Source organism: Podarcis raffonei, chromosome 2, assembly GCF_027172205.1.
Source record: "Podarcis raffonei isolate rPodRaf1 chromosome 2, rPodRaf1.pri, whole genome shotgun sequence".
NCBI lineage: Eukaryota > Metazoa > Chordata > Lepidosauria > Squamata > Lacertidae > Podarcis > Podarcis raffonei.
In genome coordinates, this window is record NC_070603.1 from 37201174 (window position 1) to 37209562 (window position 8389).

The following is an 8389-nucleotide window of genomic DNA, read 5'->3' on the forward strand; positions in this document are numbered from 1 at the left end:
ATCTGCACAGTGAATTGTGTTCAGAAATTTTAAAATAGTTGCTGCTGAGAGAGGGGGAGGAAAGGAAGCTATCTGAACTTCTTCAAATTGTTGGTCTGACCCCGAAGTGGAGGCTAAGGATGTCAAGGGACAAATGCCAAATGAAGCAAAAGGATTCCAGAAATAGGGCATTGGTCCCATCAGGCATTGCCTGTCTCGGAGGGGAGAGACACAGCTGTCCACATACAGAACCTGGCACATCTTTTTTAAAAATCTCATTTGAGAAGAGACATCACCACCACCACCAAAGGTAATTAGTTTGGGTAATTAGATGTCGTTGGCATAAATTTTGCAATACACATGCCTTACTGTCCCAGATTATTTCCATTCATGAAATGATTTTGTGATCAGCCATTCTAGTTTATTGTCATACTTCTGTTATTATTTTTTTTAAATGATGACTCAAAATATCATTTTTATGACACCAGTTTTGAGAGTATTGAGAATAGCTCCTTGTTTCATTTCTTTCTGTGATTACACCATCTGAATAAAAGTGAACCTCAACCAATACCTATATTTTGCAAATGTGCTTAGTGATTTTTGAGTTAAATGTGTGGCGTGGATTATCTGCAAAATTCCTTGCTTTTTCTGTATGGTAGAACAATTGCGTCTTGTCTTACGGAAATAATTCATGACAGCCATGGTGGATGCCCCTCTTTCCTGATAATGCTGAAGAGTGTCCTTACCTTAGAATTCTTGCAAGCCATTTTATAACAATTGATACTGTTCAGAGGATTATTAAGAGCAAGCCATGACTGCAATCCTATATACACTTGGGAATACTTTTGCATAGGTTTCTGAGTATATGTATATCTAAAGCACACAATGTCTTTCTCTCTCCCCCCTCCCCAATTTTAAAGATTCTTATTTGTAATAATTTCAGTCTAATTATTTTTCTTTAAAAGATTGCTGAGCTACCATTCAACAAAATTGTAAGGACAGCATTCAAAGACAATCTTTTTTAAAACAACAACCACCACAATAAAACAACAACACAGTAGACGGAAAGTGGATAAAACCAACAGTAAGCCAGTTCATATACAGTGATACCTTGGTTCTTGAATGTAATCCGTTCCAAAAGTCCCTTCGACTTCTGAAACGTTCGAAAACCAAGGTGTAACCTCCAATTGGCACAGGCGCCCTGGAAACAATTGCCGACAGCCGCATTGCACATTCGGCTTCTGAAAAACATTCGAAAACTGGAACACTTCCGGGTTTTCAGCATTTGGGAGTCAAAATGTTCGCGTACCAAGGCGTTGGGGAACCAAGGTTCCATTGTATTTGTGCTGGAATGTGTTAACCTGACACTAGAAAGAGATATCCGTTGGTGCTAGTCCTTAGGGAGAGCATTCCATGAACAGGGAGCCACAATTAAGGCTCTTTCCCTAGTCCCCATCCACTTAGAGGAAAGAGAGGAAGTTTGCATTATTTGTTTTATAGGCTGAGAGTAGCTGATGGGACATGAAGAAAGCGAATATATACATGGCTAAACTAACAAGGAGGGGAAATGCTACAAGCATGGATCTGACACACATGCAAATTTGCAAAATGTTTTTTCCTCCTATGGGTCCCTAATACTTCTGTTACTACCTAGGTTGTAAATGGGGATGTGGAAAGAAGACATTATGGCTGGGAGCTGCTCTGGCAGAACAGCAATGTGCGCTCTACTGTCTCCTAGGGACCATCTTTGCGTAGATGCCTCTCACTTTTTACTGCTGCTCCCCTAGGCCCTCCACTGTCCTCTGCCACAAGCAGCTCGTTGTAAAACAGCCCCAAACAAAGGTAATGGTTGTGGCATTATGGAAATCAAAGTCATTTGCATGATTTCCTTCATGGCCCGAATCCATAGCTTCCAGCTGGCAGCCGCAATCCTTCCTAAGAAGATGGATGTCTTTGAGCCAGGCCTGTCACTTGCCGAGGCAAACATGTACCGTGTGGTGCCTGTAAAGTGGGGTCTGGGGAAGCTGCCCGGAAATAAATGATGGCCGACAGCAACTTCACGGAAACTTTGGAAGCAGGTGAGACCTGGGCATTGTTGCGCAGGCTGCAGCACACGATGGCAGAGTGATTTGCGAGTTGCGATTTTAAGGTTTCTAATGCAATAGGAGCAGGCAGCCAACAAAAGCAGATGGTGCCTCAATTATCAGTAGAGTTGTGGGCTAGATCTAGAGTCCTGCTCGCTGCAACCGGTATAGGAGCACACGGGCGCAAGGACAGGGAAACTGTTGTGTATTGAGTCAAAGGATTTTATATCTGTATTATTATTGTCTGTATTTGCATTAGGGTAAAGTAACTGCCTTTTGGTTCCAGAGGGTACAGCTACTATTGGTTCATTTAAGCTGCTGTATTTGGATCCTCTGTCTTATTGGTTTCCTCCAAAAGGCAGGACTGTGATTGCCTGATATTGTTCCCTCCAAAATGTATCCCTTCTGGCTAGTTCCCTGTCCCTATAAATGTAGCTCTCCCCTCCTCAGTTCTCAGTCTTGTTTGCTTTAATAAAGAAGTGTTACTACAGAACTGTCTCCAGCATATTATGTCAAGAGAGCTGAAATCACAAACCCCACGTCACAACAGAAACACAAACCTGGAGGAATGCAAATGGGACCTGCTAGCTTTCTAACTCCGACTCTTCGGGGTGACGAAGAGGCGGACACGACTAAACGACTAAACAACAACAACAACAACAGCTTTCTAAGAGAAGTGCTGTAGTCCAGCACTACAGGCAGCTTGGAATAGGAACCTTGTGGTAAGATATTGTGTGTGTGTGTGTGTGAGAGAGAGAGAGAGAGGGGGGGGGTGTAGCTAGCTGCTCTGGCACCCGGAGCAGTGGGGGCGGGGTGAGCTGCCCACGGGGGCAGCAATCCGCGCACAGGGGCGGCACAGTGCAGTGAGCTGCCCACGGAGTCCGCCTGGTGGATGCAAGCCCCACGCTGCTGTTTTGGGCAGCGCGGGACCCCGAGCCACCGCGTCACTCCCAGGAGAGACACGTGGCTCGGGTGCGTTGCAGACCAGGCCCCACGGTAAGTGCCATTTTGTCACCACCTCAGGGATGACACCCAGGGCAGGCTACACCCCCACACCCACTTCCTACACCCCAGAGAGAGAGGGAGGGAGGGAGAGAGAGAGATCCCTTGAGGCTTTCCCCACCCATGCTGTGTAGCCCTAGAAGGCAGAGCCGTAGCAATAACAATAACAATAATTTATACCCCGCCTGTCTGGCTGAGTTTCCCCAGCCATTCTGGGCGGCTCCCAATCAAGTGTTAAAAACAGTACAGCATTAAATATTAAAAACTTCCCTTCTAAAGATAGGATAGCTGCTTATTTCCTTCACATCTGGAGGGAGGGTGTTCTACAAAGGGGCTAGCCTTTTTTTTTTTGCCCCAGGTGAAGCCTCCAGAGAGGCACCATTGATGCTCCCAGCCTGTGTATGTGTGTATGCAAAGGCCTGTGTGTGTGTGTGTGTGTGTGTGTGTGTGTGTGTGTGTGTGTGAAACTGGGTCTTTGACCAAGGTGAAATAAAGCCTGGTTTTGCCCCTGCCAGAAGGCATCCAGTGTTTTCTCCAAGGCAATACTTTTGAGGCTGAAGTCCAGGGCTTCGCTCAAAAAGAATGAGTAGGAGTGTCCCTAAATCAGCAAGGCTGGCTTATCGCATTTGGCAGTAAATGACGTAATTAATACACATTACCATCTAAAGATGGGTGTCCACTGTGTCATCAATATCAATATAACAACCAGACAATTAAAAAAAAAAATCACATTCCATCTTTCTCTCTTTAAACCCACAAACACAAGTACTTCTAAAGGCTTAGGCTGTCCCCCAAGTATGTAGAAGCCACACAAATCTTATTTTTGGGTAGTGGTATTTTGTTTCCAATCTGATAGGCACTCAACCTTCTTAGTTTGCTATAATAACAGGGCTTATGGCTGATTGCTTGACATGTTGAATCTCGTTATTTGAAATAAATGGCTAATCCTGTTTTTTTGTGTTTTTTAAAAAAGGATAATGAGAAGCAAGGCTGATTTTGTTCTCTTCCTACAAAAGGCATTTGGTCTTCAGTGTTATCTCTGAAAGGAGGAAATAAATAGAAAGGTTAGTGGTTTATGTAAGAAATTTCTCATGCTGTCATATTAAAAGGAAATCGCCATTTATGAAAGTCATTTGTTGAAATCAACTTCAATTAGGCTCCCTTTTGCTATGTGATGGTTTCTGCCTGCTGGCAATACAGTATCTTCCGTAAGTGGGTTTCTGGCTTTTTTTTTTTTAAATGATTCTGTATGAATCATTTTCTATGCAAATTATAGGAATATAGAAATAAAAGGTGGGACCATCCAGCCCGAAACACAAGGTACTCTTTTCTTGACTGCCATTGCAGCAGAGCAATTATTAAGGTCCTAAAATCAATCCCAGGCATCTCCATGTAGCACAAGGAGCAGATGAGGAAGCTGATTAGTTTCCTGTAGGTCCAGCACTTACTCTACCCTATATAGATCATGTTGTGCCATATGCAGCATACCACAAGTAAGAAGACAACATCTAGTACATAAAGAGCCATCCATTATTATGCCAGTGCTGAAACTGATGGTCCATCTAGCCTAATAATGTCAATGATGAACAAATGAATGAATAAATGAATAGTCTCAAACCTGACTGCCTAGAAATACCTTTCTCAGCACTGCCTCTTGGAGATGTTGCTAAGTCGATGTTGAGTGTCAGGTAATTGATCTTGTGTTCTATCTTGCCTACCCATCTGCTAAATAGAAAGTGAGTACTGTTATCAAAGGCTGAGCACATACAATAGGTTTCTTAAGGGCTGGGGGAAATTGTAACTCTCATTCCCTCCAACATTTCTCCGATGAAAATAGGATTAAATATCCTATTCAACAACAACAACAACCAACAACAACAACAACGAAAACAACAACTCTGCCCATCAGGTCTGGGTTGCCTCAGCCATTCTGGGCAGCTTCCAAAATACATTTAAAATGCAACAAAACATTAAACATTAAAAAACTATACAGGGCTGCCTTCCTATGTCTTCTAAAGGTTGTATATCTTCTTGACTCGGGGGGGGGTCACATAATTCCATACCCTCCAACATTTCTCTGATAAAAATAGGAAAAGTGGGACATTCTGGGATCAAATCAGAAACCGGGACGGCTTCTGTAAATCCGGGACTGTCCCTGGAAAATAGGGATGCTTGGAGGGTCTGTGAGGGGTAAACTACAATGCCCAGAATTCTTTGATGGAAAGAATGTGCTTTGAATGTGCTTTAAAGGTATAGTGATCTACTCCCAGTATTAAAAAAAAGCTGGCAGTCATCTACCCATTGTCATTGGAGCGAAGAGGAACATGCATGGGGTGGGTGGATTGCCGAGAGTTGTTGAGCTTTTTTTGGGAAGGGTTGCACAGAGTTTTAAAGCTTCTTTTGCAACTTTTTGTACACAATAAGGATCCCGCGATCTACCAGGATCATCCAGGGATCTACCAGTAGATTGCAGTCTACTGGTTGGACATCCCTGGTATAGTGTGTTCACAGCCAAAGAGGCCCCTTGGCCATGTCAAAGAGAGCTATTATATGTCAACTGAGGCAGGAGCTTCTTTACTTACATACTCTGATGACCTTGTCCCAGTGAGCAGGGTTGATCAGAGGGTAATACCTTCTGAGCAAGGAATGCACTTCGTAAACATCAAGTCAGTCAGAAAGTTTAGCCAAATGAGCTTTGTCACATTCTGGGGTAGAGGAAAATACAGGGGGGAGGCAAGCCCTTTCTTCAGCCGGAACTCAGTTCTAGGTTCCATTGCCATTGTAAGAAAACAAGGGAGGTGTTCATGGTGGGTTCCGGCACTTATTTTTCTAGAAACATAGCACGGGGGGGGGGGGGGAGGGATTTGGAATTTCAAGTATGGTGGACCCTGAGCATTAAAACAAAGCTCACCATTACCTCAGCATGGATCTCCCAGCTACTGATTTGATCCCCAACATTTCATAAGAAATTCATTGCAAGGGTGTAGAAAGACTTCTGGCTGAAATCCTAGATGTCTGAATTTCAAAGATATTGCCAGAAAGGGTTGGCGGGGACTTGTCCTGATCAAGCATTAGTCTGATAGCATATGGTAATTCTTTTTTATTGTGACAGGAGGCAGATAAGTGATTATTATTAGATAGCCTTTCTCCAATAGCGTTCAATTTTGGGTCAGCAAAAGCAGAGAGTAGCAGGATAATCCACTTCCAGTGGTTCAGGGCTCAGCCACACTTCTGCTTGTCCCTCTGCTTTCTCCCGGGAAAACTCTCTCCTTACCGCTGAATCAGAGCAAATGACAACTGGTTTTTCTGCAGATTGATGTTTGCTGTGATTCAGTGGTAAAGAGCAGGTATTCCTAGGTAAACTGGTGGGGCAAATGGAAAAGCACTCGGGGCCCTTCCCTAGAAAGCATGCTTTGGGAGGTCACATCCACACAATACAGTCATACCTCGGGTTGAAGTAGATTTGGGTTAAGCGTTTTAGGGTTGCGATCCGCAGCGATCCAGAAGTGACGGAACGCTTTACTTCCGGGTTCGCCGCATGCACAGACGCTCAAAATGACGTCACACGCATGCACGGAAGCGGTGAATTATGACCCGCGCATGCGCAGACGCGGGTTGCATTTGCTTCAGGATGTGAACAGGGCTCCGGAACGGATCCTGTTTGCATCCAGAGGTACCACTGTACATTTAAAGCACTTGTATCCTAGTTAGCAGTCATGACTTCCTCCAAAGAATCTTGGGAACTGTAGTTTATTTCTCACAGAATTGCAATAGCCAGCACTTAGGGATAGAAGAATCTGTCAGTTTTGGTTCTCTTACAGTCTTTTCAGGTCTTAAATTCAGTTCTCCACATTTCTGCAGCAATTTGCATTTTTTTAAAACAACAACAACAACTCTTTTTCGTTCAAATTCCTCCTCTTTTAGTCAATGCCTTAAAACATCAGCATATGAAATGCCAAGTTTTTGCAATATGCTCTGCCCATGGGGATCATATACTATATTCAGGAAAAACAAATCTCCACTTTTCTGAAGTCTATGAATCACTTTGTGCCTCCAAGGAGCCTTTTCAGGAATGTATTGAATCATTTTTACACAGTGTTTTTGTCCCAAATTTTACTCCGGAATTTAGGGAATGCTTTCATGATAAAGTAACATCTGAGGAAGTGCACTGTTATTTCTAAACTAAAACCACAGCACTGATCTGGCCCAGATAGATTGTCTGCAGACTTCTACAAATGAGGCAATGGTCCCACACCTTGTGGACCTATTTAATGGGATTGTTGGGAGCAATAGTGGGTGGTAATCCAAAAACCAGGAAAAGATCCCAAACTGGTGGATTCTTATCACCCTAATTCGCTCCTCAGTCAGGGCAAGGAAATGCACCCCCAGGAGAAAAGAGTGTCTTTACCTCAGGCATCACTCGTGTGTGTGTGTGTGTGTGTGTGTGTGTGTGTGCACGCGTGCGCTTATGTCAGGGCAGCAAACTTTTTCTGCTCAGGGGCAACAGAATAAATACAGCCATCTTGAATGCAGAGACCAGTTGGTCCTGGAGATTGGTTCTGGCTCTTTTTCATGGCAGTGGACCAGATCACATAGTCTGTAATGTCAGCTTTCAGATTCTATCAACTTGTGCAAAAGGGAGCACAATGCTTGAATGCTGCATTCCTATTTACATGCAAATTATCCCTGGATTGGCTCCTTTCCCTTGTTTTCTTTTTCATCAGGTATAACCCAACCCATCACTGTTTCCAAGGGCAGTGAGTTCCGCAGCTGTGAATGTATGGTTTTCATTCCTTTAGCTAGCTTTTATCAGGTCAACACATATTCTGCTGATCTCCAGTTTTATCACAACCTCTCACATCTCTTGCCTCCTCTGCAGTCCCAATCTGTCTCTTTGGCAAGACGAAGAGCTTGTGTCAGAAATGGACTGGATGTGTTTAAGAGGTCAAGAAAGAAGATGTCCTTTCTGAAGTGGATTGAAATCTCCAGGGCTCTTTGAAGTCTCTTGCCATTCCTTTTGAACAGATGTTGAAATAAAGGGGAAATAGATGGTTTTTAAAAATTGATATTCCTTTAGTTTTCCTAATACTTGCAAGCCCTGAATTCTCTCTCTCTCTCTCTCTCTCTCTCTCTCTCCCTCTCTCTCTCTCTCTCTCTCTCTCTCTCTCTCACACACACACACACACACACACTCTTTCCTTACCAAGAAAAGAGCATTCTGTCACAAGTCTTCCCAGAGCCAAATTAATTATCCCATCCCAAGGCAATTACAGTGGTACCTCGGGTTAAGTACTTAATTTGTTCCGGAGGTCCGTTCTTAACCT

General features: G+C 43.6%; 1 long non-coding RNA gene across 2 annotated transcripts; it reads left to right on the forward strand.

Annotated features, from left to right (window-relative positions):
* Positions 1-1585: 1585 nt before the first annotated feature.
* On the forward strand, positions 1586-8109 carry LOC128409587 (uncharacterized). Of its 2 annotated transcripts, none has more exons than XR_008329261.1 (3): positions 1586-2057; positions 4039-4129; positions 7945-8109. It is a non-coding gene; the product is annotated as an uncharacterized LOC128409587 (long non-coding RNA). The 2 variants fall into 2 exon arrangements; XR_008329260.1 differs by lacking the exon at positions 1586-2057 and adding an exon at positions 2948-3059.
* Positions 8110-8389: the final 280 nt, after the last annotated feature.